The sequence below is a fragment of the Phlebotomus argentipes genome, unplaced genomic scaffold (assembly GCF_947086385.1).
Source record: "Phlebotomus argentipes unplaced genomic scaffold, Phlebotomus argentipes genome assembly scaffold_4, whole genome shotgun sequence".
Taxonomy (NCBI): domain Eukaryota; kingdom Metazoa; phylum Arthropoda; class Insecta; order Diptera; family Psychodidae; genus Phlebotomus; species Phlebotomus argentipes.
Window position 1 is genome coordinate 4,035,802 of NW_026776174.1, and position 9,465 is coordinate 4,045,266.

Sequence of the window (9,465 nt, forward strand, 5' to 3'; positions counted from 1 at the left end):
AATGATTATGAGTTGGTATGTTTAGTAAGATTATAATTCTGCAAATGCAAAGCATTCAAGATTCTTACATTTTTCCCATTCTTTCCCACCGAATGCAGTTAAATTATTTAAATGTTTATTTAGATTTATTAGCCATAAATTAATTGAAAGCGTTGAGAGATATGACAATTCTTAAGACACATATTTCAGTTTAATTAATATGCAATTGCCAACATGCACTGAGTAGGCTGAGCAAATGATGGTATTTGTTTTCCGTGAATGATGAACCCTTCATCAGCCGGTCTCATGAGGGTCCCTCGCGTGCCATCTAGTGTGTGGTCCTGGAAATACACTGAGTGCGCTTTTAGCCTCATACTTCTCGCACACAATCGCAGATCATTAACCCATTAACCCAAACGTGAGGCGAATTTGACCCATGAAATGATCCCCATTTTCTAGCACTTCCGATCTTAAATCTCTCCCAGAAAGTCATTCAGTAAATCTGTGAATCCTTTACACACAAAAAGCCCTCAGAGTGCACTCAGTCTATTCGAAGTCGCTGGCACAGAAGCTCGCCAGCCCTGAATGGTTAACCACCACTTGTAATCTCCTCGTTCGTACCACTCTGTCAGCGCCGCGCGTGCCTGTGCGTGTGTGGTCCCGGATCGCTTCAGAGGAAGATTTGTGGCGAGAGCCGCTAAAGAGGCCGCGCGAGAAGCAGAGGCGGACGTGCGAAGGAAGGGGAATTCATTCAACAGAAAAGATGTCTTCTCCGCCGAATTTGCTCGCTTCCTCGCACTGGAGAAGAATTTGTGTGTCAAAGGCGAAGCGCGAGAGGAATTTCATGCACTTGAGCACTAAACGAAACGTTGCAATTGCTGAACAAACAGGCGATCTGACGAATACTTTTCCTCCAATATAAAGGAGAGTTCCTCTTTCTGGGAAATTCCACGCTGCGCGCGGCTGTAATATTTGTCAATGCACTCGACAGGGCAGCCACGAAACAATCTGAACGACGCGTATTGGTTTTCGACGCTCAATTAATTAAAATCAACAACACGATCGTTTTGTCAATTACATGGTGATTGTGCGTAGTTAATTGTGTTTATCTCTCTCACCCTCTCAATGTAAATTTCACTGCATATTTATACAAGTTTTTTTCATGTCTCCTCCTCATTCTTCATTCTTTTCTCATTCATGACACCACGATAAAAATCTCCACTTACCGCCTCGATCTCTGAGCTGTTTTTTTTCATCTGCTCGATTGAAGGAAATTCACATGCAAGTGAGATCAGAGAAACAGGAGCGCCTCTGGGGACTTTTACACTTTATGGAACTCTTTCTGGGAGGTGATTTGCCCAAAGGGGCCCGCTTTTGGAGGGTGCTCTCATGGCAAATGCAGAAATCACAAGATGGCTTTGACCAATAAATAAAATTATACAGAACGAGGCGTACAATTAGAGAAGAACCAGTATAAAGTATTGAAGATAATTCCTTTTTCTACGCTTTCTACGTGTCAAAGCCGAAAAACTATTGATCACCCTGAATTCGCTCCTGGTGCTTTGAATGAAAAAAAAATTAAGTAAATTTGAGTGTAAAAGTTCTCACTATGGCCTGTAATTGGATTCCAGGTGATTGTTGAACTTATTAGGAAATGGTTAAAATTGTTTCTCACTCCGGGTGATTTTACATATAAAACACCTAATTTGAGATTAAACTCTTGAGATTCTAATATGTGATAATTTATAAACACGTGAGAGTGAATTGAATTTTATGGCATCTCATTTCGAAGGAATGCTGACCGGGTTCGTCGTCTGTTAGAGTCTTTCGTTTTTCTGCTGTCATTTCTATGCAAAATCTCACATAGATTCTCCTGAAAAACTTAAACGCTCAAAAATCCGTTTGTTTCGTTGCTCTTTCGGGCAAAGAAATGAAATGTTTCACAACATCTTGACACAATCAATAGGAAGTTTTTTGCGCATCCACCTTGAATTTGACTCGGCACTGAAGAAAGGAAGAACCTTGGCTTTGTACTTGAAGTAGTTGACACCGAATCAGAACTTCCCTCCTCAGTGGGGTGGCTCTGTGGCCAATGTTGTCGAGGATGTATCCTTTTGGCGGAAATGACAAAGACAGCAGAGTTTTGTATTGACAAGAAGACCTTATTTGCTTAACACTTTTGCCGCATGCTTTCAACTATTGCACTTTTTAATTGAATTCCTTGTGAAATGGTCACAATTTAAAGATCTATTGAGGTACTTCTGGGGAATTTTATGGTCTAGAGAGGTGTAAATCAAATTCTGTTACATTATTTGTCTGAGATTGTGTAAAGATATGTTCTCGTGTAATGAAGCATCTTCTCATGAGTTCATAAACTTTATAATGAGACACTTAGAGATATAATGAGTTTCTCTATTTCATTGAAAGACTCCTTAACAGAAGAGGCACAAAGAATAACTGAAAAATCAATGAATTTCGAGTGTTTCTCTCTGAGTTTGCTTTCTTTTCTCGAAGATGGGAAAATGAGAAACTGTGAAGATTAAAAGTTTTGACTTGTCTGTGACATTTTAATGAGAAAACCAACAAAACTCGCGTGAGTACCTTTAAGGATAATTCCATTGATTTATTAAATCCTTCCCTCTCAAGCAGTGCGATGTCGGAAATGGAGAGATTTTTTATCCATCTCTTTTGGCACTTGAGGAAAATAACCAAAGGACATTGTGCAAATATGGAAAAGATTTCCTCTAACGCCGTGTCGGTGCTTTTTTGTCGTTGACTTGACAAAGAGAGCATCAGTTTTGTGTGAAAATTGAAAAGTTTACACTCTGGTGTCCACAGAGAATAATGCCAAAGAAGAGACGTATAAAAAAGTCAAATAGTGCACCTCAAGGAATCAGGATATTTATTTTTCCCTTCAATGTTTGATATTTGTTGACCGCATCCTTTTATTCTTATGTGTTTTCTGTGTGCCGAAAAATACCTTTGCTCTCTACGCTGTTCCTGACCTCCTCTTCTTGTCCAAGAGTGTGAAATTGGTAAGAATTTTACCAACAGGAAGAGAGATGGGAGAATCCCTCAAATATTTATTATTCCCTCTAAATGTGCCCGGCTCTGGGTGAAAAGATCCACATGAAAGATGAGATTTAAATTCGTGAGAGATGGACAAAAGAGACACATCGCAGAAGCACTCTGAATTACAAATCTCTTCGCTGTTAGTCTCATTGATTATGGTTGACTCCAGCACAAGACACAAGTGAGAATGCGGCTGACCAAATAGATTTTTCTTATACAAAAGATATTGGAGAGCAAGGAGCATTTTTATGTACTAAATAGACACAATGATGAGTAGCTTCTCTCTTTTTCATCTCCTTCGGCGCATCATCTCGCCCTCTTTCTTCTTTTCCTCCCATACTCACTATATCAGTGTATCCAAGTTCATGTATGCTATATCGTTCGTAGTTCGTAATGTTCAGATCGTTACCTGGCCAAAACGATGGCTTTACGGAATACTGAATTAGTCCTGTATACTCGTCAATGGTTTATTGGTTACTAAGTGTAAGAAAAATGATTGTTTTTAGTGCAAACTTGAACCTTCTCCTTGCAGAAAAGGTTACATAAGAAGTCTAAGGAGTACATATCATGTGCACAGGATTGCTCATATGAATCCTTCGTTTTATTGCTGTGTGTAAATTTTGAGTCATTCATAAAAATCTTGTCCGAAGCGCAAAAAGAGTTCGGGAAATTTATGCAACAGAGAAGAAAGAGCATCCTTTTTGCGGCCTTTCCACAGACACACCAATGATGATTCACTGCGGCGTCAAAGGAAATTCTAGGCAAAATGTGTAAAGTCCAATAAATGCATAAATCTGTATCTACTGGACGAGAGGATGTATTTTTGAGGGTGAAAAGGAGGAGAGAGAGAGAAATATTTATGGAGATGCGTGCGGTTGTTACAAAAGTGATGCTTTCTTGTGGGAAAAAATAACAATATCACTAAACAATATTGAATGTATAAACAAATTGTTATGGAATGAAAAGGCCAACAGACAAGAGAGTGCGAGAGGGACGACAATGAGTAGAATGAGCCAACTAAGTGGCCCGATAGAGGAGAGGCTAAATGAGAAGAGAATTTTTTCGGTGAAGAGGAGGCGGAGAAAAAATCTGTTAGGAATCGAGTGGTTTTGGTCCGATCGCTGAGAAACTGTGAGTTTCGTCAGGTAATCGACCAGCGGAGAGCATCCTCCGAGAGGCGCGCGCATACCTCACACATAGCGATAATGTCGAAGATAGGTATAATTGATTGTTTATCTCCTTAAAGGACTCACCACTGTGGTGATCCTCGGCATCGCCAAAGGGGCCACAGAAGGCAACTGCAGCGCCTTGACCACATGGAAATTCCACTCCTCGGCACACCACACAATTTATGGATTCTCCCGGCCGCAGAAGGGATTGATGTGACTTGTTGTGATTCCCAAAGAGGCGAATCACAGCGTGACACCGTCAGTTCCTCGTCCGAGAAGCTCTTAGTGACAAAATATACCATGTAAATGCGACCACAACATCACTTCTCATTCACAGTCAACGGACGCTTTTCGTAAATTATGCCGCTTCCAGCTAATGTGGGTGTTTGATGTCCTGGAGATACTGAAATCAAATTGTGGAAGAAGATCTAGAAAGATGGGGAATTTGTGTCTTTTGTTTTTCTAATTTGCGAACTTCAAACGCCTGATTTGAGGTAGAGAAAATCCTTGAGAAAAAGCCTCGGAAGATTTGCCGAAAATCGAAAATAGGAATTTCACTGTTCGTGATATGTTGGCTAGGCTTGTGTGTCTTTCTCACGTTAATCAAAACATATTCTCGACGCTTTCTAGGTGCTATAATACACGCTTTTGTTTACGCCATCTTCACACCACTGAGTCCATAATTATCGTCATCACTTAAAAGGAAAATTACATTATTAACAATCACGGTGCGATACGAGGCGGGCGAAGAAAAAAAAATTGTGTTAACCATTTTCCCGTGTGTTAATCACTTCCACAATGATTCCATAAATAACTACTCGATTATTCCTATAAATCATTTGGTTTGAGAGAGAAAATATTTATTAGATAATATTTGTTCGGATACTTTTCAACCGTGTGTAAATCAAAGTGGCATTTTCAACTGAAAGTGCAAAATTCTTCAAATTCAATACATTCGTTTTACTGCTATTGGGAAAATTTATTGATAGTTGCCATAAAATCTATATTGTTGACTTTTACAACTTGCTAAATAGGCAATCTCGACCAATATATTTATGACAATTTTATTACATTGAAAAGAGGTACATGGTACAATCGATACAACAAATGTATTTACTTTTATTATTCTCTACATTATATGAAGTGAATACTCGTGTGTATTTCTTGTAGCACAACTAGCATATTTCTTAGGAGATTTTACTTCATGTAACTTCATTATCTTAACTTCATTTGCTAATCAAAATCTAATTAAGTTCAATTAATTACATCAATTATACGCATTATCAAATGTCAAAGTTACTATGTTCCATTACTTTGTGAGTATAAGAGTGACATTTTTCGCTCTTGATAAACAGTTGCACGTGAACAATAACCAAACAACGATCTGGGATCTTAAGATGAAGTTTAGCAATAGTTCTTCTCTCGCTGCTTTTTATTGAAATTCAAGGTAAATCAAGGCAAATCTATTACTTTCATAGAACCATACTTGATAAGGATGTAAAATTTCGGTCTGTGCTGTGGTAGGTGAAGGTGGTTGGGTAGATACAACTTCTCCTCCCACGGCATGGGTGCTCATGCCTTTAAGCAGATTACGGAGAATGTTAGCGTAAGCATTAGCTAACAACGTCCTTGAGATTGACTAATCTCAGCCTTTACCAAACGAATTAAATTCTATAGTTCTGGTCCAGAGAAGTTCAATTTATTCAGTAGTTGTTGTTACAGCTGTAAGGAAAAAATTGAGAGAGTACAAATTAGGAATGTCAATATATTCATTAGTTTGTGGTAATTGAACTACATATTGAATATGTAACTTGAACAATAAAAGAGAACATGTAAACAAGTACAAATGCGTTGATATTTCTACATCGAACACAGTTGTTGCCTAAATCTAGTACATTACAGTCATTACATTGAAGACATTGCAGTTATGTAGGAGATTATAAGATCTTTAGCTTAACTGCACTGTGATCAAACATTACCTTTGCTCATTTCGAGTGGCAAAGGAATGAAGAAGATTCTCTGAGTAATGACACTCGAGACTTCTTCAGTTGAGATTTTTCTGGCTGAGTGGCGCTTAAATTATGTAAAATAATTCCAAGTGGATTTAATAGCATCCAAATCCTGTCATTCACTCTACATTTTCCTCAATGAGATTTCCAAGAACATGTAGAACGAATTCTTTCCCACTTTTGCCACTCCATCTCCGCTGTTTATAAATCGTTCATGGAAAAGAAACCATTTTCTCCTATCGGGCTATTTGTCGGTTTGCAAATGATCACCTGAGGTGGGAATCCACCCATATTAGGTGGCATTCTTGTGATACTCTCCCAGTGCTCATCATGACCAATGATGGGCGAGTGAGTGAGAATGATCAATTGGAGAGAAGAGAGCTGGCGAGAGCTCCTATAAAGAGGCGCTATCTTTCACTGATTTTAAATAACTCGAAACTTCCATAATAAAGTGAGAATAAAAAAGATAAATACCTGAATTTTTCGTGTCTATCTGTTTATGTATTTAAGCGGAGTATTTTATATATTTACATATTTTATTTATTTATTTATACATGTATTTTTTCCTACTATTCGAACATTTTGGGTGCCATTTCATCTTTGCCGCCCCAAAACATCCAATGCCCGTGGAGTTGGGCGATGAGCCAGGAGACTCCTTCCCTGACCCGCCTGGCCTCGCTCTCACTCCTCTCCAAATATCCACACAGCACACAAAATACGGTGTAAACGGTGAAGATTCCTCGATGGGGGACTGGTTTTCTCTTTTATTTGGTGAATATCTCTCCCTGCCCTCTTCCCATGCCTTTTCATCGTCTCTCTTGCATCTCCGACCATCGTGGCCCATCTTTCAGAGACATTTTTCCCAAAAAGCAACCTTCCACACATTCTCGCTTGTGGTTTATTTACTCGATCCCTCGCCCTTCCGCTACCTTCTGGTGCCCATCAAAAAACGACTGGAAACGGTGAGAGAAGGAATTTGTTGGGCCAATGAAACAAATATGTTCATGTTCGTCAAATGATAAAAACTAATTTTTATGTCTATTTGATAAGTTTGAGATTTCATGTTGTTAAAGGATTTATTGCTGCGTCACTTCTCGTCTTTTTCCATACCATCAACAAAACTGATCTCTTCTAATGTTCTTTCACTTCCGTTTTCTCTCATCTCTTTTCTTATACTCAGGAGATATACTCAAGTCCCCGAAAGCTCGCCTAAAATCACATCAGAGATTCATAGAATTTGTCTAAACGTCGCCAATGCTAATCATGCGTGATCGTGACATGATGGCTATCATGTCACGCCGCAACAGAAATTCCGCCAATTCTACCTGAAGGAATTTCGCAAAACTGATCAATCGATGATGGCCTCTTGCACCTTCATGGTGTGTGACTTTTGCAACCGGTTTGTGCCTTACGATCACCTTCGCGATCACCAAGTGATTGCAAACAAGGCGATTTTCTCACTTTTTTGCACCCCAACCTTAAATGGGATCACATGAGGGGAGATCGCCCCAAAAAACCTCTTTACATTCCTCACCCATTGATCCCCATTTGCATATCAATCTTGAGCATCGCAACGATCGCTTGGTAAGCTTTCCGTGTTGGGCTCTTTTCTCATGCGGATTCTGAGCAGGGCTGATTTCGTTCATTGAATAAAAGATTGATGACAGCAAAGAACACTTAAATAGGAAGACATTTTTCCTGTGATGTGAGATTCTTGAAATGAACACAGGAAAATAGATGAAATAATATAATTACTTATAATTGGATGTCAAGTAAATTTATTAATAATACTAAGAAGGCAAGACTTTACCAATTTCAATATTTCTTCTGAAAAACAGAATGCAGTATAAGTTTTCACTTTTTAAGCTCGCGAAAGTACTGAAAGAAAAACATATAACTGTCCCGCATAAATAAAAGGCGTGATTGAATGTGAAAAGGATAAAGAGTGTTCTTCTCAACGCACCCGTTTCTCGATTTTAAATCAAACACAGAATGCATAATATAGTGATTCATTGATAAATTATCACTTATCGAGAAATAATGATCGGGAGAAATTAATTTTATTGGCCGCTATTTATCACTGAGTCACAGATTCTCTCTCAACTCTGGGTCTTCTGTCTGTGTCTCTGTGAATTCTCCTCGGAGAGAGAGAGAAGATCTTTGATTTATGGATTATGATGATCGTAAGAAATTTTATTTATTTATTGAGAGACTCGAATAGTGCAACTTCCGTTGATTGCTGGGTGAAGTGGCTCTCTCCCTGCAACACATTTCTTTCTTTCATAAAATTGTTTACATTATTTCCTTGGCTGGTATGCAAAGTATTCGATTTCCTCGCGATCATTACGCGCTAGATCATGAACACTCTGCCTCTGTGATCTATTATTGCCGAGTATGCCAAAGTGGTAATTCAAAACAATACCCACCAGTGACGCATCTCGAGTGTTTCTTCCTATGTCACAAATTAATTGAATATATCGTGGATAGGGAGATGGAGAGGGAAAAAAATGTTAAATAACGCCAACTAATTTGCGTCTCTCGTTCTCCACCTTTTGTTGGTGCTTCTGCTGAAGTCTTGTAACAGAGCTGCCGTTGCTGCCGTCGCTTGTCCATCCACGTACAACATTCTTCGTCGTTTTTCACCTTTCTTGTTCAACACACGCTCCGAGATCTCTTTAACTCCGCCCCGCAAGTCCAATCGTCGTGATCGTCTTCTGACTGACCGAGTGGGGAATTTCTCGCCTGTGCGGTGGTGTGTGTGAGCCTCACTGGGGGGAAAATACATATATACACGCTCTCCCCATCATTGCGAGCTTTCAGAGCTTTCAATCCCAATCGCATTTCTATGTATGTTGGCCATTGAGGGTGATTTTCTCAGCTCATGTTTCTCTGTGTGTCACAATTGTGTATGATTTTCTCAGAAGAGTGCCATCCTTTCAATTTTCCGTTGCATTTCCTGCTGATCGAGCCGGAAAGACGTGGATAAAATCAATTTCACGCAATGTATACGCCATTGAGTGGTGGTGAGAAAAGAGGGAGACTCGGCCGTGGATGTGGTGGTGAGCACACTGTGAGGAGCATAGAGTGAGATGGTGTGCATGTGTGTCCTCCTTCTCCTATTCACGAAAAAAGATTCTCGTGTGTACCTCACTTTTTTCCCATCACGACCATGAACGCATCGGATGGACTTTAGTTTAGTTTTAGGCGCATGACGTGACGGGTTAAAAAGGTGTCAA